This window comes from Lissotriton helveticus, chromosome 1_1 (genome assembly GCF_964261635.1).
Source record: "Lissotriton helveticus chromosome 1_1, aLisHel1.1, whole genome shotgun sequence".
NCBI classification, from domain to species: domain Eukaryota; kingdom Metazoa; phylum Chordata; class Amphibia; order Caudata; family Salamandridae; genus Lissotriton; species Lissotriton helveticus.
In genome coordinates, this window is record NC_136057.1 from 1,404,785,868 (window position 1) to 1,404,810,936 (window position 25,069).

At 48.7% G+C, this 25,069-nt stretch overlaps 1 protein-coding gene across 50 annotated transcripts in view; it reads right to left on the minus strand.

The window, feature by feature from the left end:
• Nucleotides 1–25,069, minus strand: part of NFIX (nuclear factor I X) — a 5,476,577-nt gene that overhangs the window by 3,033,599 nt on the left and 2,417,909 nt on the right. For all 50 annotated transcript variants that reach the window (XM_078684524.1, XM_078684487.1, XM_078684527.1 and 47 more), the window contains one exon: nucleotides 22,591–22,721. The gene's annotated coding sequence lies outside the window, so the exon portion shown is untranslated. The remainder of the gene's footprint in view (nucleotides 1–22,590; nucleotides 22,722–25,069) is intronic.

Here is a 25,069-nt window from a genome sequence, read left to right on the forward strand (position 1 = left end):
CTCGCGACGAAAAGCGTCTCCGAGCGAGTGCCACCTTGGAAATTCCAACGCGCAGAACTGATGACATTGCACGTTCTCTTCGGTGGCGAATAGATCTAACTAAGGCTCTCCCACTGCTGAAAGAGACCTTGCCACGTCCGAGTTCAGACGCCACTCGTGATCCATCATGCACCAACGGCTGAGTTCGTCCACCCTGGCTTTCAGGGAACCTGCCAGGCATTGAACCACCAGGGTGATGCCCTGATGTTCCAGCCATGTCCAGAGGCGCAGAGCCTCCTGACAAAGGGTCCACAACTCCACCCCACCCTGTTTGTTGCAATACCACATGGTGTTGGTGTTGACCGTGAACACCTGCACTACACTTCCCCGGACAGAGGGAAGGAATGCCTTCAGTGCAAGTCGGATCGCCAGCAGCTCCAGAAGGTTGATATGGAGCCGGGACTCGGCCGGAGACCAGAGGTCTCTGATCTCCGCCTCTCCCATGTGGCCCCCCCATCCCAGGAGGGACGCATTCGTCAACACCGTGTGTTCCGGTTGGGGTAGGGAGATGGATCTGCCACTGACCCAATCGCGGTCCGTACGCCACCACTGCAACTGTCTTGCAGTGCCCTCCGAGATCAGGACGTGGTCGAACAGGTTGCCCTGATGTTGTGCCCACTCGAACTTCAGGTCCCACTGCAGAGCCCGCATCCACCACCTGGTGTGATGTACCAGCAGGATGCAGGAGGCCATCAGACCCAGCAGCTGTAGGGCCATCCTGACCGAGACTCGGGATAAAGGCTGAAAGATCGGAATCAGAGCCTGAATATCCTGAACCCGCTGCTCAGGAGGATAAACCCAAAATTAAGCAGAGTCCAGAACCGCTCCGGTGAAGAGGAGCTTCAGGGAGGGACTCAGGTGTGACTTCGGCACGTTGTGAACCCCAGGAATGCAGGAGGTCGGCCGTAGTCTGGAGGTGGGAGACTACAGTTTGGGGCGAGCCCGCCTTCAACAACCGGTCGTTGAGATAGTGGAAGACTGGAACCCCTAATCTGCGAGGATGAGCTGCGACCACCGCCATCACTTTCATGAACACCCGAGGGGCACTGATGAGGCCGAAGGGGAGGACAGTAAACTGAAAGTGCTTGTGGCCTACCGTGAACCGCAGGTAACGCAGGTGGGGTGGCAGGACGGGAATGCGGAAATAGGCGTCCTGCAAGTCCAACGCTACCATCCAGTCTCCAGGGTCTAGGGCAGCCAAAACCTTAGCTAACGTCAGCATCTTGAACTTCTCCTTCCGGAGGAAAACGTTGACGCTCCTGAGTACCAAGATAGGGCGTAGGCCCCCTTGGCCCTTCTTGGGAACCAGAAAGTAGTGGGAGTAACAACCCCGTCCTATTTCTGGGCCACGAACGTGCTTGATGGCCACCTTGGCCAAGAGGGCCGTAACTTCCTCCTGCAGAAGTTGCAAGTGATCGCCCAACATGCGGTGGTATGGCTGGAAGGGTCGTCTCGAAGGGGAGGGAGTAGCCCTTTGGACGAATTTGAGCACCCACCTGTCCTAAGTGATGGTACGCCAGTGGAGCAGGTGAACTGGCGTGGAATGGGCCTGAAAGCTCGGACTAGGAAGGCTTTGAGGCAGATGCTGCGGGAGCGGATGTGGACTGACCGGCTCACTGTCCCCCTGCTCCGCCACGGCGGAATGCACATCCGCGACAACGTTGAGGTTGGTTCTGTAGCCTGTGGCTGGAGGAATGTGTGGGGGTGCCCTTTCTGTGGCAACGAAAGGGGCGAAAAGCAGACGTTTTCTGGCCCGACAGGCCCAAAGACTTGGCCATAGCCCTGGAGTCCTTAAAGCGCTCCAGCGCGCTATCTGCCTTGTCGCCAAGAGGCGACGGCCATCAAAAGGCATGTCCATGAGAGTGCTCTGGACATCCCCTGAAAAGTTCTTGGACCTCAGCCAGGTGTGACGACGAATCGCCACCGTTGTTGCAATTGCTCTGCCCAGCGAGTCCGTGGTTTCAAGTCCACATCGAATGGAATATAGTGCTTTATCCCGCCCCTCAGCAAGAGCCTGGGCGAGCCGTGTCCTGGCCTCCTCCAGACACTGGGGCAGCTTGTCCGCCACCGTATTCCACAGAGAGTGGGTGCAACGATCCAAAAGGCATGCGGTATTAATGGACCACAACCCTAGACTGATGGAGGAAAACAGTTTCTTGCCAAACTGTTCCAGCATTTTGGATTCCCGGTCCGGGGGTGCGGTCGGGAAGGCGGTTTGGGACGTGGAGGCTTGGATAACCAGACTCTCAGGGGTGGGGTGGGTGGATAGAAAGCAGGGGTCGCCCGGCACTGGGCAGTGGCGCCGGGTCACGTTCCGATCCACAGGAGGGACTATCGTGGGCTTGGACCAAGTGCCCATCAGAACGTTAGTGAGGGCCTCATTAAACTGCAGCAGAGGTCCCGAAGACCTTACTGGCGGTTGAAGCACCTAGGTGAGGAGGTTAGTCCTCACGGCCGCTGTAGGGAGCTCAAAGCCCAAGGCCTTGACCGCCTTTAGCAGCACCACAGCATAAGTAGCTCCCTCCTCCGTAGCCACAGAAGGAGGAGAGAGAAAACCAGTGTCAGGCGAAGTGTCTAGACCACTGGCCTCCCCTAGCTCATCTGCCCAGTCCTGACTTAACTGGCACTGCTGTGCCAGAGGGTCCTCAGACCCCTCCCAGTCCTCTCCTTCTTCCGTGCCTGATAAACAGGCAGAAATGACGGAGCCGGGCGTAGGTGAACAACTCACCAGTCCGACGCCGAGCCGGGGCTGAAACCGGGCCGGCGTCGCCCAAGGATGGCGCCGGTGGTGGCTCCGAGGGGGTCAGCGCCAGCGGAGGAGTAGTGAGGTCAACCGGCGTCGACCGGGATCCAAGTCTGGATCCCACGGGGTCCTGCGGCGCCGGGACCGAAGTCGCCAGCGGTACCGAAGCTACCAGCAACACAGGGCTAGGACCCCCAGTCGACCTGCGGGCCCCTAAGGCGTGCCGGTGGATCACGACGGCAGAAAGAGAGTCCTCATGGCCATGTGGAAGTCTCAAATCTGCTCCGGAGTCGCATTGAGCCCAGGGACCGGAGGGTGTGGGGCTGGATGCGACTGTGCGGGCTCCCCCGGAGCCACAAGGTCAGCGTCACCTGAACCCTCAGCCATGTCGCACGACCGGCATGGGGAGGTCGAAGAACGATGGTGTTTCTTTGACTTCTTTTTGCCATGCCTCGACTTACCCGATTGCGAGGACTTGGATCCCAACAATAGGTGATGACTCCGGCTCCACGACTGGTCTCTCGACTTCCTCCCCGACCGAGACTTCGAGCGGCGCGGAGCCAACTGCCGGAGCTCGAGTAGCTTACGGGAACGCTCCCGCCTAGCCTTCAACATCAAGGCCCGACAGTCGGGGCATGATTTGTCATCGTGGTCGGCCCCCAAACAGTAGAGACACCGGCGCTGGGGGTCGGTAACCGACATCAGTCGGTGACAGGCGTCACACGGCTTGAACCCGGGCATCCCTACCAGCACCAGGAGTTGAGTCGACTCGAAAAAGGTAGACATAAATGTCCAAAAAGTTAGTAAAAAAATGACTAAGGGTAAGCTCTTCCCGGTTCTGCGCTTGCTGGAGGGGAAAATAGAAGAACAGACATCAGCGCGTGAGGGCGGCGTCTAAGTAATCCAGCGACGTCATCCGGGCGATCACGACGACGGACGCGGAGCCGCAGACGAAGCCTACCGACCCGCAGGGGTACTGCTGATTAAAACTTTCCGGATCCAGTCTGACGCCTGGGGATATTCTAAGGTAAGGAATCTAACACTAACGTGTTTCTTTCAGATAAAGTGGTTTGTACCTGTCCGTGTTAGTCAGTATCTATACCTGTGTAGGCCTGTACCTTCTATTTGAGTCTCCATGCTTACTGTGCAACAAAGTATTATAAAACGGCCCTGGTTTCTATATTCCTTGTACTATCTCATACAGTGCCCGAGGGTGTTGTATTGATGTAGTCCCACTCATGAGTGATTAATAAACTTGTTATTTGATATTCCAGCTTGAGTGCCAATTTCTATATGTTGGTTTAAGGACCAGTGGACAGATAAGGATGAGCCCTTGCACCAATGAGCCCGTACAAAGGCTCATTTCAACATCTTGATCCAGTGCCTCATGGGAACAGTCCAGACCGAACTGCCAAGCCAGGCCCTCCCTGGAACGGAAACAAGACCGGTTTCGGGGTATGTCACCCTTCATCAGCCAGGCTAGCTTGAATCCAGTGGCACCGTGAAGAAGGGACCCACGTCTGTACATACACATCCCAGACGTAGGTCCTATGCTGTCCATGCCACTGGAGACAAGCTATCCTGGCTGAAAGCCCAAAACCGGTCCTAGGATGCTTGTTTTTAGTCCAGGGAGGACCTGGCCTGGCAGTTTGGGCTGGACTGTTCCCATTGGGCACAGGGTCAAGACTGATTTGCATATGGCTAGGTCCAAACTGGAATGGCATGGTGAGCAAAAAAACGATGGATTTAGGCCCAGATCTCTGTACTTGGGTGAATGTATGACATTGTTCTGCATTCTGTCCATCAATTGCTCTTTTTGCATTTGTCAACCCAAGTGGGACGGGTATGCCCAGACGTGGGCCCCGTTCTCTCCATGCCACTGGAGACAAGCTATCCTGGCTGATGAGGGCTGAAAGCCCGAAACTGGCCCTAAAATACTTGTTTCTAGTCCAGGGAGGACCTGGGCTGTCAGTTCGGGCTAGACTGTTCCCATTGGGCGCAGGGTCAGGACTGATTGGCATATGGCTGGGTCCAAACTGGAATGGCGAGGTGAGAAAAAAAACGATGGATTTAGGCCCAGATCTCTGTACTGGGTTGAATGTATGCCATTATCCTGCATTCTGCCATCAATTATTCATTTTGCATTTGACTTTGAGTCTTTGGTCTCCTTCATCCACGCCTCCTTTGTTACTTCCGGAAACCTTGTCTTGAGGTTGGAAGTCGAGTGGCTGCTTGATCGTGCACGCACTTCTGGATTCCCTGTGGTTCCTACAGAGTTCTCGTTAACAGCTTGGTGCCGGAACCAGTCAGGGCTGTTTTGAGGCCAAACCTTTGTTTGTTTTGCTGTCTACACGGTACGCATCATGCGCTTTCCTGCTTGGGCAGGTTGTTATGGCATTATTTTAACCCAGACGGTCTGCATTCCAGTCTAAGATACCACACCTTGAGGGGAGATCCATGTGTAGCGATTGACGTCTTCCTTTTTGCGCTATCTGTTATTTTTTCCTTAGATTCCTGGAATACTTCAACGGTTTAAAGGTCAGTGCACTGAAGAAATAAGTCCCTGGACCTTACGGGAGCAGCATTTGTGTCTGCGACTGTGGTACCTGTTATATTTTGTTGTTTGGTAGGGCCGCATTATACTTTGGAGGAGTTTTAATTTTGTTCCTTTGCTGGATATTATCAGCTTGATTCTACTGTGAGTACGAGTGAGATTACCTCGCCTCCCAATGATATCAGCAGGTGCTTTCTTTTTTCGGTGAATTTGTTGCAGCTGATTTAACACAGAGAGATAGTCAGTGTGGGTGGATTAAATGGAAACGCTTCTTGAATTCTAATTAGTGTTTTCTTGTTTATTAATAGAAAATACCTGACTGATACCAGAGAGGGTTCCCTGACATATTTAGTGCTGAGTAAGACCATTCAACAAATCCCTGCTACAAAAACTCCAGACCATCCAGAACATCGCGGCCAGACTCATCCTCAGCACCCCACGACATGAGCACATTACCCAACACCTGCGAGACCTCCACTGGCTCTCGGTCAAAAAGAGAGTCACCTTCAAGCTACTCACCCACGCCTACAAATCCCTCTACAACATCGGACCCAAATACCTCAACGAAAGAGTTTCCTTCCACGTAGCCAAAAGGAACCTCCGCTCCGCCGACGTCGGCTAGCAGAAGCCCAGAGCATTCACAGAACAAGAGCGGGTAGAAGAGCTTCTCCTACACCACAGCCAGAGCCTGGAACAAGCTCCCAGTTAACATCAGACGCTCCCCTACTCTGCACACCTTCAGGAAGAGCCTCAAGACCTGGCTCTTCACATGAACCGGAGCTGCACCCCGACAGCGCCTTGAGACACTCACGGGTGAGTGGCGCGCTCTAAACACCCTGATTGATTGACTGATTAATTGATTGATTGATTCCTGTGTCCAGTGTGGTCCTCCGTCCATTTTGGTCTTCCGATTCCCTTCTCCTTTCTCCTTGTGGGCAGTTACCAACCACACATATGTTTTCTCCATAGCAGTGTGTTGGAACCGGTTCTAGGTGATTCTGGTTGGGCCATCTTCACTGCTGCAATCGGGGATACTAAGGTCAGTGGGATCTTGTCAGAAAGTCAAGCCCACAAAAGATACACTTGCCTGAGTAAGACTGGGACCCAGAGGCGCTTTTGCCTCAACTGAAGTCGGTGGCCCAAACCTTCAAGGGGGGCTTATTCCCTATATGGAGGAGTTGACTAAAGTCCTACTGGATATGCAATCGGAGGTCCACATTTGGAGGTAGAGTACCAACACCTTAAATTGGAACTAGAGCAGGTTAAAAAACAAAAGAGTCCAGGGGGGCTCGGGCTAACCCTAAGGGTAGAAAAACATATATACAACCTGGTAATTTTGTGGTACCTAATCCTACCCCGTCAGAGTCACTTAGGGTCAACCTGTGAATGTTACAGTAGTAGCTCCTAGTCCAGTACCTTTAGCAGCGACAGAAAAATTTGGGGGTGATAGTACTAATTACATTGTGTTCATGAACCAATATCCTCTTCAGTTTCTTTGTTGCCCAGCAGATTTCCCTAATGATGCAGCCAACGTAGCTTTTGTGATTTATATTATTAGGTAGGGAATGGTGCCACTTGGGCTGTTCCCTAAGTCGAGAATGATGATCCTATTCTGTATGATTATGTCCAGTTCAAGGACAAAATGAAGAGTCTTTTTGCAAAACATACGTTTATGCAAGCCAGTGACAATGAATTATTGAACCTAAAGAATGGCTAGAAGGATCTGCTAACATAAGTGACAAGCTTTAACAGACTTGTAGCAGCATGAAGACAAGCATGAAGACAAGCATACTTCTTTATTTCATTGTGGGCTCCGCGACTAGTTGAAAGACATTTTATCTCAGAGTGGACCCCTCTGAGGATTGTCCCTCATATATTGATCTGGTGGTTAAGATGGATCATAGGTTAGATGAATGAAGAGGTGAGAAATCTAGAAGTGACAAGTCACACGTTTTAGTGCTTCATGGGGAAAAGAATCTACCCCCGAAAAATGGGATAGTAGCGAACCTATGCAGTAAGGTAGGATCCGTGGCCACTCTCGACAGAAAAGAAGGACAAAAGTAGAAGGCTGAATTTGTGCTTATATTGTGGAAAAGGGGACCATTGTGCTAGGGAGTGTTCCCTGAATCGTAAAACACCTAAAAAAACAGTGGCCATAACTGCCCATCAGACAAAGGTATCAGAAAACTGTTAGTTTCGAAGGGGGTTGAGATCGACTCTTCAAGTGTTATGAAACATGAGACCTCTCAGCATTTAGCTAATACAATAGCTTCTATTTCTAAGCATTTCACCATAGCCTTCACTCTTCTTATAACAGCTTAGCTATGAAAAACCATGGCGGTTTTGTTGGATTCTGGTGCTAATGGTAATTTCTTGGACATTACTCTAGCTAACGCTCTGGGTATGGTTTATGTACCAAAGGAATGTCGGGAGCTGTCCGAGTTGTGGATGGGTCCGAATTGTCTTCAGGGCTCATCACGTATCATTCCAATGAAATGGCCACATTCTGTGACAATGGCCACTCTGAAAAGATACGGTTTGATTTGATTGATGCACCTAACATTAGAGTCATTCTTGGGATGCATGGCTCCAATTACATAATCCGCTTATTGATTGGGCGGCGAGCACAGTTACGTTGCTGTCACAGTTTTGTTTGTTGCATCGTTATAAGAAGACAACGGAGTGGAAAACACCCTTGTGTTGTGCCATGGCGGGGGTCCAGGTAACCTATCACTTGCCAGCTTTGTATTCGGAGTTTCAGAATGTATTTGATAAGTCAAAAGCCACTACGTTGCCTCGCACCGCAGCTTTGATCATAGGATTGAATTAATACCTGGAGCCGGCCTGCCTATGAGTCGCATATATGCCTTGACTGAATCCAAAACTAGACATCTTAGGGAATATTTGAACGAACTGTTGACATGTGGGTTAAACTGTCCATCCTCTTCTCCCACATTGTCTCCAAATGTAATGATTTCCTGCAAGAGTCAGCTCTCAAAACCGTTCTCCATGCGTTAATCACCTCCCATCTCGATTACACTAATGGACTCTACATGGGTGTGCCAGTCAGCCTGATCCTTAGGCTCCAGACAAAGCAAAATGCAGAAGCTAGACTGGTCTGCAAGGTCCCGCTCCGCCAACGTATTTCTCCTCATCTTAGACAACTCCATTGGCTCCCAGTAGCCAGGTGCATCGTATTTAAGGCCCTTACGTTTGCCTTCCAGGCATATCAGGGCAGGGGGCCCAACTACTTGAGGAAGAGACTTCGCCCCTATCAGCAGGACAGATCTCTAAGGTCCAATCATAAATGCTACCTCACCAACCCCCGTTTTGCGAAGGCAAGAATAGGGAGCAGGACATTCGAGGTGGTACCACTAAATCCTGGAACAACCTACCTGCTCAATTACGTATGATGCATTCTGTACAGGAATTTAGAAAGGCCTTGAAGACATGGCTTTTTAGTCGCAATGACTAGATGTGTTAGCGCCGGGACAATCCATTCGGGGTAGCTGTGCGCTCTACAAATATCTTTTATTATTTATAGTTATTGGTTTTATGTGTCTAAACGCGAGGGGTATCTGAGGACTTGTATTGATATCAGGGCACTTAATAAGGCAACTATTAACAATAAGTACCTGTTACCACGCGTCCCCACTCTCTTGGATCCGGTGAAGCAGGTAACCATATTTAACAAGTTGGACGTGCGGGGCCTATCACTTGATCAGGGTAAGGGAAGGGGATGAGTGGAAAACTGCTTTTTGCGCAATGTTTGGTCTCTACGAGTACAGTGTTATGCCGTTTGGGCTATGAAATGCCCCAGCTACTTTTCTGTTTTTTTGTTAATGAGATCTTGCAAGAGTTTTGGGATATTTTCAGCACAGTCTACATCAATCATATTTTAATATATTCTCGTTCCGGTGAAGAACATGTAGGACATGTCAAACAAGTTTCACAGTGTCCCAGAGATAACCATCCCTTTGCCAAACTATAGAAATGCGTTTTCCATGTGACTTGAGTGGATTTCCTAGGCTTCATTCTCTCCCCCTCAGGTATTCTTATGGATCCCAAGAAGACAAAGGCCATATTTTAATGGCCTAGTCTAGGCTCTGTGCGAGAGGTCCAGTCATTTTTAGGCTTCGCCAACTTCTATAGGTGGTTTATAAACCGCTTCTCCGAGGTCATAGCACACATTACCAAATTGCTGTGCAAAGTGAGCTTATTCAGTTGGCCAGAACAAACAGAGCTGCAGTTTATTACCTTGAATGAGAAGTTTACTTCCACCCCCATTTTGATGCATGCCAATCCTTCGCAGCCCTATTTTGTGGTCGCGGACACATCCCAATAAGCTGTGGGGGGGGGAAGGGTAGTTCTCTCAAAGAGACAAGAACACTGGAATGATGCACCCTATCGCCTATCTTTCGAAGGCACTCTTAGCTGCTTAACAGAACTACACCATTGTGGAGCACAAGCTGTTGGCTATCAAGCTCTCTTTTCAGGAATGGAGGTATCATCTGTTGGGATCATCTTATACCATCTCTTTATATTTTGATCATAGAAACTTGCAATTCTTTAGATCTGCATGGCCTCTTACACCCCGCCAAATGAGATAGTTGCTGTTCTTTAGTGAGTATGACTTTATTATTTTTCGCCCCGGTTCACAGCAAGGCAAAGCAGATGCATTATTCCATCTGGGTAAAGAGGCCTACAGATCTTTCAAAAATCCTATCCCTATAATACCTCCTGAAAAGATCATAAGTGTAGGGGAAGTAGAGAAGACAAGTCTGATGTATTTTTGGCTCAACTAGCTCTTGCTTATAGTGCTGTGTCATTTCATGATTAGCTGTTAAACCCTATTAATAAATCTACGGGAGGATTTTTGTATCATGTCGAAAAACTGTGTGCTCCCACTCCCATGTTGTAACAGCAGGTGATTCATTGATGCCATTCCACTCCATGGCAGGTCATCCCGGGGAAGAGAAAACAAAACTATTGTGTCAAAGTTGGTTTTGGTGGGAGGGCATAGTCAAGGATGTGTAAGCGCATGGCAGGGCTTGTCCTCCGTGTGCCTGTCAAAAGTCTTCCCATTGTGCCTGGTGGGCTTATTGCAAACCATGCCCATTCCCCCTTTATCCTGGCATTCAATAAGTATGGATTTTGACACTGATCTCCCTTTGGGTCAGGGATATACCACTATCCTTATAGTTGTGGACTTGATCACCAAGGTGGCACATTTTATGTCCCTTAGAAAGATACCTACGGCTTAAGAGTTAGTGGAGCTTTTCCTTGAAAAGTGACCGTCCTGATCTTTCAGAGGCGGCCGCTCCCCCACGCAGCTCCCCACCCCGACTGCAGTGGTATCGTAGCGCTTGGCTTTCAGAGCGATTTGAGCCTTGCATTGCTCGTACTTTCAAACTGTGCTGAATTTACTGCTTTGATATCGTAGCGCTTGGCATTCATTGTTATTTCTGACTCGCATTGCTCACACTTTCAAACTGTGCTGCACTTATTGCTTGCTTCCTCCTCGCATCGCTCGCAATTTTAAACTAGGCTGCCATTAATTAGCCGCGCTGCAGAATCGAGATAATTGAATTAATTTCACTCGAACACGCTTGTTGATGTCTGTTGCTGCCGGATTCTAGAAAGTGTCATATGTGAAGCGCGCAGTCAGCGAGTCCGCATTGTGCCTTGATTTATTTATCTATTTAACTGTTTGTGAATACATGCTTGCATAGCGTAGTACTGCACAATCCAACTTGGTTATCAGGCTAGCAGTCATTTTCACGTTTGTTGTGGTGCCTCCTTGCTCGGACCTACACCCCGCCCTCGGCCTCCCAGCTGTACCTCCCTCGCCCCTCCCCCACCACTATCCATTTATGACAGATGCATTCGTGCGCAGCGTTTACGCGCAGCGGTCACGCCCCATGCGCGCCGAAGGTGCACCAAAGGTAAGCCCGTCTACGCCCGTCCGCGCCTGCACCGCGCCCAGCGCCAGACCCCCTGGTCCCCGCCGCTCCCAACCCTCTAGAATCAAATATGCTGCCGCTACTCTCCTCGCCCTCAATCCCGGACGTACACCACTTTGCTGCGAAGCTACTCCAGGACGTACTCACGGCCCTTTCGCCTGCCTCTCCTGCAAGTTCAACTGCCTCAGGTCCCTCGCCGATCTCACGCCCTCCGAACACAACTCCGACTCAAACCGCCTAAAGTGCATCCTGCTCAACACCCGCTCGGTCCACAGACACGCTACAGAACTCTGGGACCTAATCGACTCTGCGTCACCTGACATAGCCTTCCTTACTGAAACATTGATGAACACATCATCAGCTCCAGACATTGCCATAGCCATACCGGACACTTACAAGATTATCCGCAAAGACCGCACCGATCAAACAGGAGGAGGCATCGCCATCATCCACAGGAACACCATCAAAATCACAACCAGCTCCGATGACAATCTTGCAACCGCCGAACATTTCCACTTTCAGATCCACACCGACCCCAGGACCACACTTAGAGGAACCCTCATCTACAGGCCTCCAGGTACCCGCACCCAATTCAGCGATGACATCACGGACTTCGTCAGCCCACACGCCCTAGCCTCCGAGAACTACATTCTTCTAAGAGACCTCAACTACCACCTTGAAAACAAACTTGACAGCAACACAACCACCCTTCTGGACAACCTGGCCAATCTCGGACTCAAACAACTTGTGGACACCCCCACCCATGTAGCCGGACACACACTCGACCCCATCTTCACATCCAGCAAGCACATCGCCTTCGATCGCACCACAGTTCTCCACTGGACGGACCACAACTGCGTTCACTTCAGCTACAAAACTTCCCTAACCCACAATCGTCCTCAACTTTTCCTCGGAGAAACTGGAACAAAATCACCTCCAACCAACTCCTCACATCACTCGGCCAAAACCCCCCCACCCTCCCATCGGACCCAAACCAAGCGGCCACCAAATTCAAGCAATGGATCACCCACAGTGCCGACGAATTAGCACCCCTGAAAAAGCACCAGATCATTTCAACCAGCAAAAAGGCTCCCTGGTTCAATGATGACCTTAAAAAATCCAAGAAACTATGCCGCACTCTGGAGAAGACATGGAGAAAAAACCCAACCCCAGACAACATGGCCTCCCTCAAATCAGCCACCCGCGAACACCACCAACTGATTCGATCCGCTAAGAAATCAGCATTCAAGGATAGTCTCGACAACAACACCCATAACAGCAAGGAACTCTTCAACATCGTCAAAGAATTCACCAACCCCACCGCAGCATCTAACGACATCACTCCCTCCCAAGACCTCTGCAACGCATTATCCTCCTCCTTCTACAACAAAATTGCTGACATCCACAACAGCTTCGAGAATTCTCCAAGCGATCAACCCTCCTCACCCCCCCCACTGAGCTGTACCTCCCTCCCTCTGAGCCTCCCTACCTCTGATCCTACTAAGCCAACTTACAACCTCAGCGCCTGGAACCTAATTACCACTGAAGACACCATCCGCCTCATGAACTCAATCCACTCTGGCTCGCCCACTGACCCTTGCCCCCACCACATCTTCAACAAAGCTGACTCCATCATCGCCCCCCATCTCCGTGACGTCATCAACTGCTCATTCAACTCTGCCACTTTTCCAGAAAGATGGAAACACGCCGAACTCAGCGCCCTTCTGAAGAAACCCACAGCAGACCCCTCTGAACTTAAAAACTACCGACCCATATCCCTCCTCCCATTCCCGGCCAAAGTCATCGAGAAAGCCGTCAACAGCCAGCTCGCCGCCTTCCTTGAATCCAACAACTCCCTTGATCCATCTCAATCTGGATTTCGAGCCAAACACAGCACCAAAACCGCCCTCATTGCAGCGACCGACGACATCCGAGCACTCCGGGACAAAGGAGAAACAGTGGCCCTCATCCTACTCGACCTTTCCGCCGCTTTCGACACGGTCTGCCACAGCACCCTTATACATCGACTCAGCAATATCGGCATTCAAGGAAGAGCCTTGGACTGGATCACCTCATTTCTCACTGGGAGAACTCAAAGAGTCCGACTTCCCCCATTCTACTCAGAGGCCACCGAAGTCATCTGCGGCGTACCTCAAGGATCCTCACTCAGTCCCACCCTCTTCAACGTCTACATGAGCCCTCTCGCCTCCATCGAGCGTCAACACAACCTCAACATCATCTCCTACGCCGACGACACCCAGTTAATCCTCTCCCTCACCAAAGACCCCAACACCGCCAAAACCAATCTTCACGAAGGCATGAAAGAAGTAGCCGAATGGATGAAACATAGCCGCCTAAAACTCAACTCAGACAAAACGGAAGTACTCATCCTAGGTTCTTCCCCCTCAGCTTGGGACGACTCCTTGTGGCCTTCCGCACTGGACGCAGCACCCACACCCACAGACCATGCACGTAACCTTGGCTTCATCCTAGACTCCTCTCTGTCGATGGCCAGACAAGTCAACCCCGTCTCGCCTTCCTGCTTCAACGTACTTCGCATTCTCAAAAAGATCTTCCGCTGGATCCCCCTCGAGGCAAGAAAGACTGTCACCCACGCACTGGCCACGAGTCGACTGGATTATGGTAACACACTTTACGCCGGAATCACAGCAAAATTACAGAAAAAACTCCAGCGCATCCAAAACGCATCAGCGAGACTCATATTAGACATCCCGCGCCAAGATCACATCACCAGACATCTAAAAGACCTCCACTGGCTTCCCGTTAACAAAAGAATTACTTTCCGCCTTCTTACCCACGCACACAAAGCCCTCTACAATCTAGGACCCGAATGCCTCAACACTCGACTGTCCTTCTACAATCCCACCCGTCTACTTAGATCGTCCAATCATGCCCTCGCCACAGTCCCGCGCATCCGGAAATCCACCATGGGTGGCAGATCCTTCTCCTACCTGGCTGCCAAGACATGGAACTCACTCCCCACTCACCTCCGCCTTACTCAGGACCACAGCTCCTTCAGAAAGGAACTTAAGACCTGGCTTTTCGACAAATAATGATCCCCTTCCCGTAGCGCCTTGAGACCCTCTGGGCGAGTAGTGCGCTTTACAAATGCCAGAACTTGAACTTGAACTTGAACAGATAGTCCATTTACACGGTATACCCGATGTCATAGTATCAGACCGCGAAGTACAGTTTGTTTCCCGGTTCTTGAAAGCTGTGTGCTGCTCTCCATATTGATCATCGTTTGTCCTCCACATATCATCCCCAGACAAATGGACAAACAGAAAGAACTAACCAGACATTAGAACGGCATCTGTGTTCCAGTTCTTGGGTTCAAGCACTCCCACTAGCAGAATTTGCTTACAGTAACAGTACCCATTCGGCCACTAGGATTTCACCTTTCTAATTTTTATTAGGGTATCATCCTAAGTCTATTCCCCTACAAATCCCTCGAGGACTGACAGCTATGCCGGCAGTGAAAACACATAATGACAATCTTGTACAAATATGATCCAATGTTAACAATGAGTAGCATATAAACAAAGAAGCGATGAAAACATAGGCTGATAAACATCACTGTCCAGCACCTCTGTATGAAATGGGAGACAGGTGTTGCTGGCCACAAAAAATCTGCATTTAGCAGGGCCCTGTAAACTACAGCTACTATATATGAGGCCATAAAAGATTTTTAAAATCATCAACCCTGTTGCCATGAAACTAGAATTATCCCCAGTACTCCAGATACATCCAATGTTCCATATCTCCCTCCTTAAACCTTACGACGATTCATTAAGAGCAGACCCACCCCCTCTTCCTGAGGTAGTTGAGGGTGAAATTGAATATGAAGTAAAATGCAGACTTGATTCCAGATGATATAGGGGATGTTTACAGTACTTTCTTTATTGGGTGGGTTCTTTCCCTAGGGCTAGGTCCTGGGAACCCGTAGGTTAGGTGCATGCTCCTTTCCTTGGAACGCAGATTTTATACAGTTTATCCTATGACACCCACCATGTGGGTTGGCCTTGGGGTGGGGAGGGGGGACCTGTTACGCCTCGCACAACATGCCTTGAACAAAGTCAGACTTTATTTCAGTAAACAAGGCATCCTCTTGGCTCTTTGTTGGGGGTTTTAGATAGTGTCCTGTTTTGCTGTTACGTACCCCTATTTCTCTGTGTTGGATTCCTTGTATGCCGACATTCTGGTAGGATTTAGGGATGGTTACTGGTGGAAGGGGCATGATGCACTATTTAAACTGCAGTCAGACTCAACGACATGCTTGGCTTTGAGGTTTCGGTCTCCTACATCCACGCCCCTTTGTCAGTTGGGTGAAGACGACAGGCCAAATTAAAAGATGGCAACCCAGCAGGGCTCATCTCCCACCACAAACCTTAGACATTGCCTGTGCTCTACTGCAATTGCAATTTGAAAATACACATCTTAGAAATCCAGAGAAACTACCCAGCCTTGAACCTATAAAGCTCTTTACTGAGGTATTCCTTTGGTCCGTTGGTATGAGGTCAGACGTTTCACATCAGACTTTAGCGGTCTCAGAGCTGCTTCCTTAGGTCCATAGCTGAGAACCCAATACCTTATTTGCTGGTACCTTTCCCTCTGCCACCCCATATTCTCCCCTGAAGTTGTCAAAAGATTTAATTTGCCCTGCCATAGTCATGTCAGATATCATTTCACAATCTCTGTTCTTAGAGCTTTGAAAGCTTGCTACCCTAAGCATGAACTCATGGTTGACATATATAGCCATTAGCAGGGAATGAAAAGTTGTGATGTGGTGTGATTTAACTATTGAGTCCAAAATTCCAACTTAGTGCGTCAGCCAAACACATTATTGAGTCTGTGTTTCGGGGCAATCTTACTAAATCCCACAATTATCTACCCCTTACCACCTTTCCATGTGGTCACAGTGTTTGTCTGATTTCTTTCTTGACCAATATCCTATAATACTTGGCTGATCTTACCTACAATAGTTAATAATATTTGGACTCACCATGAGGCATGGCTTGGCGCGTGGCAAGATGGCTGCGCTTTAGAGCAGCTCTGCCAGCCAACGCCAAATATCCTACATTATCCTGACTCCTGCGTCACCATCAGTACCCAAACTATGGCGGATCTGCTTCCCAGCATCGTGGGGAGCGAGTAGCTAGCTGGTGGAGGTGTATCTGAGTGGCTAACACCTACGCTGCGTGGAGGCCCTGTTGGGCATCGGTAGCACAAAATGGCGGCGAGCATCGCGACCCTTCGCCTCTGAGCCCACTGCGAGGCACATCTATTCGACTGACCGCGGCAGCTGGAGCGAAGAGACACAGAGAAAGGTACCTGCCTCTGTAGGTGAGCAGTTGCAGGACAACTGACGGCTGAGGGGTTCGGTGTCCTGCGGCGGCAGCCATATCGGGCGGAGGGCGTACGGCCGACGCGGCGACCGATCCCTGGTAGTGCTGCAGGTGGCGTCGCGTCGGACAGCGTGTGAGGACTGCGAGGAGGGTCTGGGGACGGCTGTGACGGTTGCCGGCCTCCGGTGAATCTGAGGCGCCCCACCTCAGAGACGCGCTGGCCCGCCAGGGCGGGTGAAGGATCTTTATAGTTGATCACTCAAACTGCTGGTTTCACGGGACACTGCGGGGGGTATACCTGCCACTGGGATACAGCAGATTGACTCCTGACGTGGTGATGTGGGCAAGGCGGGCTTTGGGCTCTGCGGGCGCTGGGTTTCCCGCCAACGCGGCGCACTTGAGATATAGGCCCCATCACTGACTTGGAGGCACGGTTTGGACTGTGAATAAATCGCCTCTTCCCCAGCTTAAATCCTACCCTGCTGCAACGCTTCTACTGGGGAGTGATTCATCGCCGGACACTGAGGCCTGCACTTCATTCCTACTCCAGACCCTAATGTACAATTGGTGGAGTGAGAGGTCATACAGGTCGCTTCAGTTTCGAACTGATAAGCGCAGAGATCACTCCGGTGTGTCACAGAGGGTGTAAACGCTAACTCTACAATTTCAAATATGGGTAAACCTGACTAATCACAGCCCCAGCTCACATTCAAGCAAAAAAAGCATAGCAGGTCTGGCCGTGGAGCCACTTTCGATTCAGAACTGGATGCGCCTGCGGAGCCTGCCTTCAATATGGAAAACATTCTGTTAGCTTATACAGTCTAGTCTTCAATCTATAGACAGGAAAATTGAAGCCCTTAATACCCGTATGGAGCACATGTCTGTCAAATTAGATAACCAAGCCATCAGAATCGGCAAAGCAGAACATCGCATATCGACTACGGAGAACAGACTGCAGCAGATGTCGTCTAAAGTGATGAACATGGACAAGGTTCTAGCAGTGATCCAGGCCAAGAACGAGGACCTTGAGACTCGTTCACGACGTAACACTCTGCGCATCACGGGCCTACCCGAGTCAACCAATGTGGGCAGACTGGAAACCTCCTTGGAGAACATGCTCCGAGATATCTGTGGCGCTGAGAATCTATTGCAACTCTTAATTGTGGAAAGGGCCTACCGATCCTTAGCGAATCGACCGCCGCCCGGGGCTCCTCTCCGACTGATCATTGCGCGGCTGCTCAATTTCAGAGACCGGGTCTTAGTCTTTCGCATCACCCGGCAGAAGAGCACTGTCACCTACCAGGGAAACACATTGGCTTTTTTTCCTGATTTCACGGCTGCCGTTCAAGCTGCCAGAAAGGAATATCAGACAGTGAAAAAGATATTGATTGCGGAAAGATCCCATATGCCATGTTGTATCCCGCACGTCTGCATATTGGGACAGAAGATAAGGCCAAGGGATTCACCAGTCCAAAGCAGGCTCTGGAATTTGCTAAATCAGTACGTCACCAGAGGACGCCGGTCCGAGATGACTCTGAAGATGACAGCTAAGATATACTGTTAAATAAACTGTGTATCATTACATGTTGGGCATCCTAGTCAGAGAACCTGAGACTCTTGTTTTAGGTCGACATGTTCATTACTGAGACAATCCACCTGGCCGTGGACTGTTGTGGTTTTCAGAAGGTGGGTAACGCTACACATGTCTGCTATACCTGGGACGCCTTCTTTGCTTTTAAGAATTGTTAGGAACTGCCACTCTGATTGTATAATGCTCTGTGGGGGGGGGGGGGTGTGAGGGGTAACGTGCAGTCGGCCACCTCCCTTATCTGAGGAGAGAGTAGAGCCACTGCGTTCCCCATTGGGCATTCCCTGCACTGTTCTGAAGTTATGTTTTTTGGGGTATACGTTTTATTATGGGATGCCTTTAGCATGTTGAGGCTGCTGAAGTGGGTGGGTGGGGGTGGGGAATGGGTTTGTTTAAGGTTCTTGTTCGGATTAGCGAATGGACATGCTTTGACACTCACTTATGTGGTTGGATAGAGATACATGTTTTTCTTCACTCAAAATGACGATTGTAAATGAAAAGGTTACATGCTTAACTTGGAATGTGCTAGGGCTCAACTCTCCTAAGAAAATCAGACCGGTTTTGCCTATCTAGACAGGCTTAACACTCAAATAGCGCTTCTACAGGAGACGCATCTCACAAGACAATCAGAAGTCAAGATTGCGGCCAAATGGGCTGGGTATAAACTTGCTTTGTCCTACTTGTCCTATGCGAGGGGGGTACTTACACTGATTAAGCATGGCTTGCTGTTCACCCCAATTAAAACCTATGTAGATGGTGAGGGACGCTGTGCAATGGTACACGCCACATTGGGTGTGACATTGTTGACCATTGTGAACATGTATGGTTCCATTGTTGACTATCAAGTGTTTCACTAGAATGTTTAATGTACTACGGGAATGGCCGGATGCAGAGCTGTTATTGGGTGGGGACCTTAATACACATTTAGAACCAGGAAAGGATAAATCTGGGCAGCGGGGCGGGCGAACCCCTAGAGTGGTGAGAGGTGTGAAAGACGCGATATTTGAGTTTGGGTTGGTGGATGTATGGCGACTCAGACACTGGGAGGCACGGGAGGGCATGCATGTTACACCAGCGCATGGCACGTGGTCCAGATTAGATTACTGGTTGCTGAGTGAAGGTGCCAATGCCTGGGTCATAGAGATAGACTTCCTTCCTCGCACTCTATCAGATCACAACCCAGTTTGCGTTGTTATCTCCATCCCCACTAAGACTTGGAGATTCAGGTCGGAGGCACTGCTAGATCCTGTATATGCCGACACTGTCAGGAACGAAATTGTACACTACTTTAACAACAATGTGGGCACAGTAGACAGCACAGCCACCTTGTAGAAGGCCTTTAAGGTTACTATTAGGGGGATTTGTATAGGCACCACAGCGGGCATTTTAAAGGATCTCAGAGGGCAAATTACAAAAATTGAGCAGGAATTATCTCGTCTTGAGTGGGAATATGCCGAAGCCCCCTGCACAAACACTCTTGTACAAATCCACAAACTTATACTGCAATATAATGACTTAGCCAAAACGGAAATGAGATATATCGCTAGGCGACACATTGCACGCGCTTATGGAGGGGTGGGGGGGAGGAATGGGGGGGGGGAGACCGGGTTACAACTTTCCTGCAAAGCTTACATTCCACTCAGAACATCAACACATTGCGAAAATAGTAGATGCCCATGGTTGGGAACATTACACACCTCAGGCCATTGCTGAACAATTTTGGGTATATTATGCTGATACGCACACTTCGCGTGGAACCGGGGGGCAGCAGAATTCGCGGACTACTTATCAGACATTGCCTGCGCATGGCTTGCAGATGGCCATCGCGAATACCTTAGTCAGCCAATAGAAGCATCGGACATACAGGCAGCTATCTGCTCTCTACTAAATAAGAAAGCTCCAGGACCAGATGGCCTCACAGCTGAATTTTACAAGGAATATGCGGACCTTCTGACTCCTTACTTATTAGAGGTGTATGGCGAGGCACACGAGTCTGGTAGCTTGCCCCCGTTACACCGACAGGCAATGATCATTGCTCTTCTTAATAAAGATAAATCGCCTACGGCGTGCGATTCCTACTGTCCCCTTTCCCTAATCAACCTAGACATGAAAATATTAGCTAAAATATTTGCCACGCGACTTCAGCCCCTGATGACATGTCTGGTGTTACCTGATCAATCTAGTTTCATACCGGAGCGCTCTGCATCTCATAATTTGTGCACCATATTCTCGATGTTCCACGTGCAAGACCCCACATTACATGTAACGCCGGTGCTGTTGGATGCTGCGAAAGCATTCGACTCCATCGAGTGGGGCTACATGTTTAAGATATTGCAGATTATGGAGTTCCCGGCAATTTTTATAAATTAGATAAGAATCCGTTATACTGACCCATCAGCGAGAGTGCACATTAGAGGCCATACTTCAAAGCCATTCACGATAGAGAGAGGCACCCAGCCCTGTCGGTATTTCGTTATATGCCGACAATATGGTTTTGTTCATACGGGAGCCTCAACAATATCTGGCTCAAATACTCCGGGAATACATTCGGTTTGGTCTATTTTCGGGGTTGACTATCAACTGGGGGAAATCAGAGATAATTCTGTTAACAGCAGTAACTTCGCCTCCGACCATGGAATACCCTTTTATATGGTCTACTGACCCGGTTAAATACCTGGGGGGTGAGTGCATCGAGACCCAGAGATAGTCGTACGAGATAATTATGGGAGGGCCTGTACATCTCTGGAGCAGAAGGTTGAGAGATGGATGACGCTGCCCCTATCTCTGGCAGACCGTATCGCTATCATCAAAATGATAATTCTGCCTCGTTTTTTATATCTTTTAGCAATATCCCTATAAAACTCACTGTGCAGTTCTTTGTCACTATTCGCTCTCTCTTGTTGAAATTGATCTGGGGCAGTAAACAAACTAGGGTCAGCTGGAATACATTGACCCTTGAATATGCCAAAGGGGGGTGATGTGCTCCAGATTTTTACATTTATTACCTCTGCGCTCAGGCACAATATGCGTACTATTAGTTTAGACCACATGCTTTCACACCGCACGTAGCAGTGGAGGATGGGGACGCGCATCCCGTCCCACTTGCTAGCATTATCACACACTCGAAAAGGGGCACGCTGCGCCATGAAATTAATTCCATTGACACCACCATTGCTGCATGGCGGGCCATTGGAAAACTAACGACCAAACTTCCACAAGCTCATCATGCGGCGCTCTCAGTAACACAAGAGACAGGTTGAGGTAATTGAGGGAGGCGGGCATTGAAATAACGCACGACATCTAACCGGAGGGGGAATTTATTACACCAGAAGCGCTTCAATACATATCCAATTCCACTATGCTTTTTAACTTTGCGCTTCATAGACTAAAGATAGCGCTGAAAGCACACTATTCCATGTTCCCCGCTGAACCTCCTGCTCTGCAACTGCTTTTAGTTGCACCCTCACGTCGCAAATTAGTAACAAAACTGTATAGAGCAGTACGGGAGGAGAAGGTCACCATCAGTGACAAAAGCCTAGCCCGCTGCAATGATAGACTCCTACCCCCACTCACACTCTCACAATGGGAACACATATGTAAACTCACAGGCGGCGCCGTATCTCCCAACGGCAATTTAAGAATTATTCACTTCAAATACCTCCATCAAGTCTATCATACCCCCCTAAAATTGCACAGATTGGGCCTGCGTGACACAAGTAAATGTAAAAGATGTGGGCAACACAATGCTAATTTCTGGCACTTAGTGTGGGACCGCGTTCTAGTTTATAAATACTGGACCTCTGTTGTTCAACATCTTCACATCATGACACGGGCGCTCCTACAAATGCCTGCTGGAAATTTGCTTACTGTGCTACATACCACAGCTGAAAGGGCCTATTGGAAAGTTTGTACGTGTAGCACTGCTTATGGCGAAACGCCAGGTAGCACTGACCTGGGAGAGCACACTAGCACCTCGGGTTGATCACTGGGTCAACGATTTAGTCTACTGTAGGGAAAACCTGGAGTTATATGCAGAAGAACTTCCTATCTCCTCCAAACCAAAAGACCTATGGGAACCTCTGCGCCAATTTCTTAGCTCGCAAACTCAGGATACTGTAACTACTGAGATGGAGTGATGTTATTGTATAACTGTATGTATTACTAACAACCACTGATGTAGTAAAAGGATAGGTGGTGGCTGACTGTATGATTCACAAAAAACTGCTCACTCGTATGATGTTTATGTTGTTGTAATTTGACATTACCTTCACGTTGGAGGTGACGTACTGCTATGCATCTGGAAAAGAGACTTATAAAAAAAAAATATTTGGACTCACCACCCGTCCTTTCTCTTTAGGGGCTTTGAAGATTTTTCTTGTCACTCTAGATGTTCTTCTTTGCCACACACATTTAGTGAGTGTTTTTGGAAATCTTCTAGCTTTGGCTTTCTTATAAGTAATTGGAGTACCTGAAATACATAAAGCAATCTGGGTATTACCTTCATTTTAATTACCATCTCTTATCCTATCCATGACGTATAGATTTCCCATTTTTTTATTCATTCTTAATCTCATACAATGGCATTTAGAAATATTTGCATCATACCGCACCGTGAGGGTCGATGTTAAATACACCTGTGGGTCCCGGATAGCTCCTGTTGAAAATGTGAATGAGCATCTCTCCTTTAATTCTTGTACTTCCTCTTTACTGAAGCCTAATGGAAGAAGCTGTGTCTTGTTCAGTACTTTGTTCTTTGGCATACTGTGAAACAATGAAGGTCTTAAACCTATCAGCTATTGCTTTATTTTGGTACAATATATTCCCACTGTTACCCTTCAGACCTATTGTATTGTCCCTGCTTATCTTTTCTTTAAGTGAATTGGTCAGCGGGCATTGAGCTTTATTACCAGTCTTGTAACCCCATTTTTTCAATGCAAGCATATTCTTCTCCACTTTATTTATCTGCACGGCTCTCAGGTGGCCTCTTATGATGGTTAGTTTTTTCAAATTTATTCTGACTCTAATTCGCTTTTGTCATTCCTTGCCCTTTTCCAAAACTTGTTCTAATCTTCTTAGCACTCGTTTTTGGTGCCACAATCCCTTTTATTGTTATCCATACAGACATATAGTCAGAAATTGAAATGGTGCAGATCTCAACATAAATCATTTATTTTTTGCAAGACAAGAGAGACAAGCATTAAAAATGCAATAGGTCTCGCCTTTTATTAAGTTAAAGCCATTTGCTTTGCTATACAATACCATTAGCAAAGCAAATGGCTTTAACTTAATCAAAGGCGAGACTACTGCATTTTCAATGCTTGTTTTCTTTAGCTGCAAAGATAAATTAAAAAGATCCTTGAACACCTTCCTCTTACATGTTTGACAAGTTACAACTATATATCAGGCGACTAACACAGTGAGCAGGGCCATTACTGGTGATCAATTTAGGAGTTTTCCGCTTATTGACCTCACAAGGATGCCTAATCATAACTCGTGAGAGCTAGCCATGCCTAATCATAAGAAATGCGTTACTTACCTGTAACTGCAGTTATCCAGTATTGGTGTCTTTCATAGATTCACGTGCCTGAATCATTCCCCGTCGTCGAGACGGGAGTCCCCGGTACATAGAAAAGTAATGTCCTATAGACATACATAGGGAAAAGTAGGCCTAAGGGCCTAACCTTAGTAGCCTATCTATGTCCTTTTGTAAAAAGGACCAAACTCCAGAAGGTAGCCAATCAGCTACCACCTCCCTCTAGAACCTTCCTGTCAGGAGCCTCAGTCTCTCAGATTTTCGTACGCACCAAGCTAGGTAGGCGTAATACATGTTAGAGAGAGAGATGTGAGACCTTCCAGGGGAGGCGGGAGGGTTGCATGTGAATCTATGAAAGACACCAATACTGGATAACTGCAGTTACAGGTAAGTAACGCATTTCTTATCCAGTATTATGGGTGTCTTTCATAGATTCACATGCCTGAATCAGAGTAGCAAGCAATACATTATGCACATTTCTGATGGAACAGCATATAGCAGTCTGTAGATAATACATATCATGCGACTAAGAACCATCAACAAGTAACAAGAAATAAGGAAATAAATGTGCATACCAGCGAAGGATGGTGGGAAGGAGGAAGGCTCACTTCACTGGAGTAGATGGCGAAGCACAGCCTGGCCCACAGCTGCATCCTGCATCAGTTCCGTATCCAGGCCTGGTAAAGGTGTGCGGCGAGTTCCAGGTCGCTGCCCTGCAAATGTCCAGGATTGGCACACCAGCGAATAGCGCTGCCGATGTGGACACAGCTCTTGTAGAATGGGCTCTCACTTTGGAGTGCAATGTCCGTCCAGCTTTGTCATGGCAAAAGGCAATTGCAGAGGATATCCATCGTGAGATACTTTGTTTGGAAAGTGGCATGCCTTTCCTTGGTCTGCTGAAAGCGATGAAAAGCTGATTCGTTTTCCTGAAATGCTTTGTTTTGTCAAGGTAAAATTTAAGACACCGCTTCAGGTCCAAATAGTGCAGGGATTTTTCAGCTGCAGTAGTAGGATTTGGGAAGAATGATCGGAGGACTAGGGGTTCATTTAAATGGAAGTCCGACGGGACCTTAGGAATAAATCGAGGATTAGTTCTTAGAACCACTCTGTCTTCCTTGAACTGCATGAAGGGATTTTGTATGGAAAGAGCCTGTAGTTCGCTAACCCGTCTAGCTGAGGTCAGAGCCAATAGGAGGGCTGTCTTCCAGGAGATGTATTTGACATCCGCCCTGTGGATGGGCTCGAAAGGGTGTTTCATCAATTGGTTGAGTACCACATTGAGA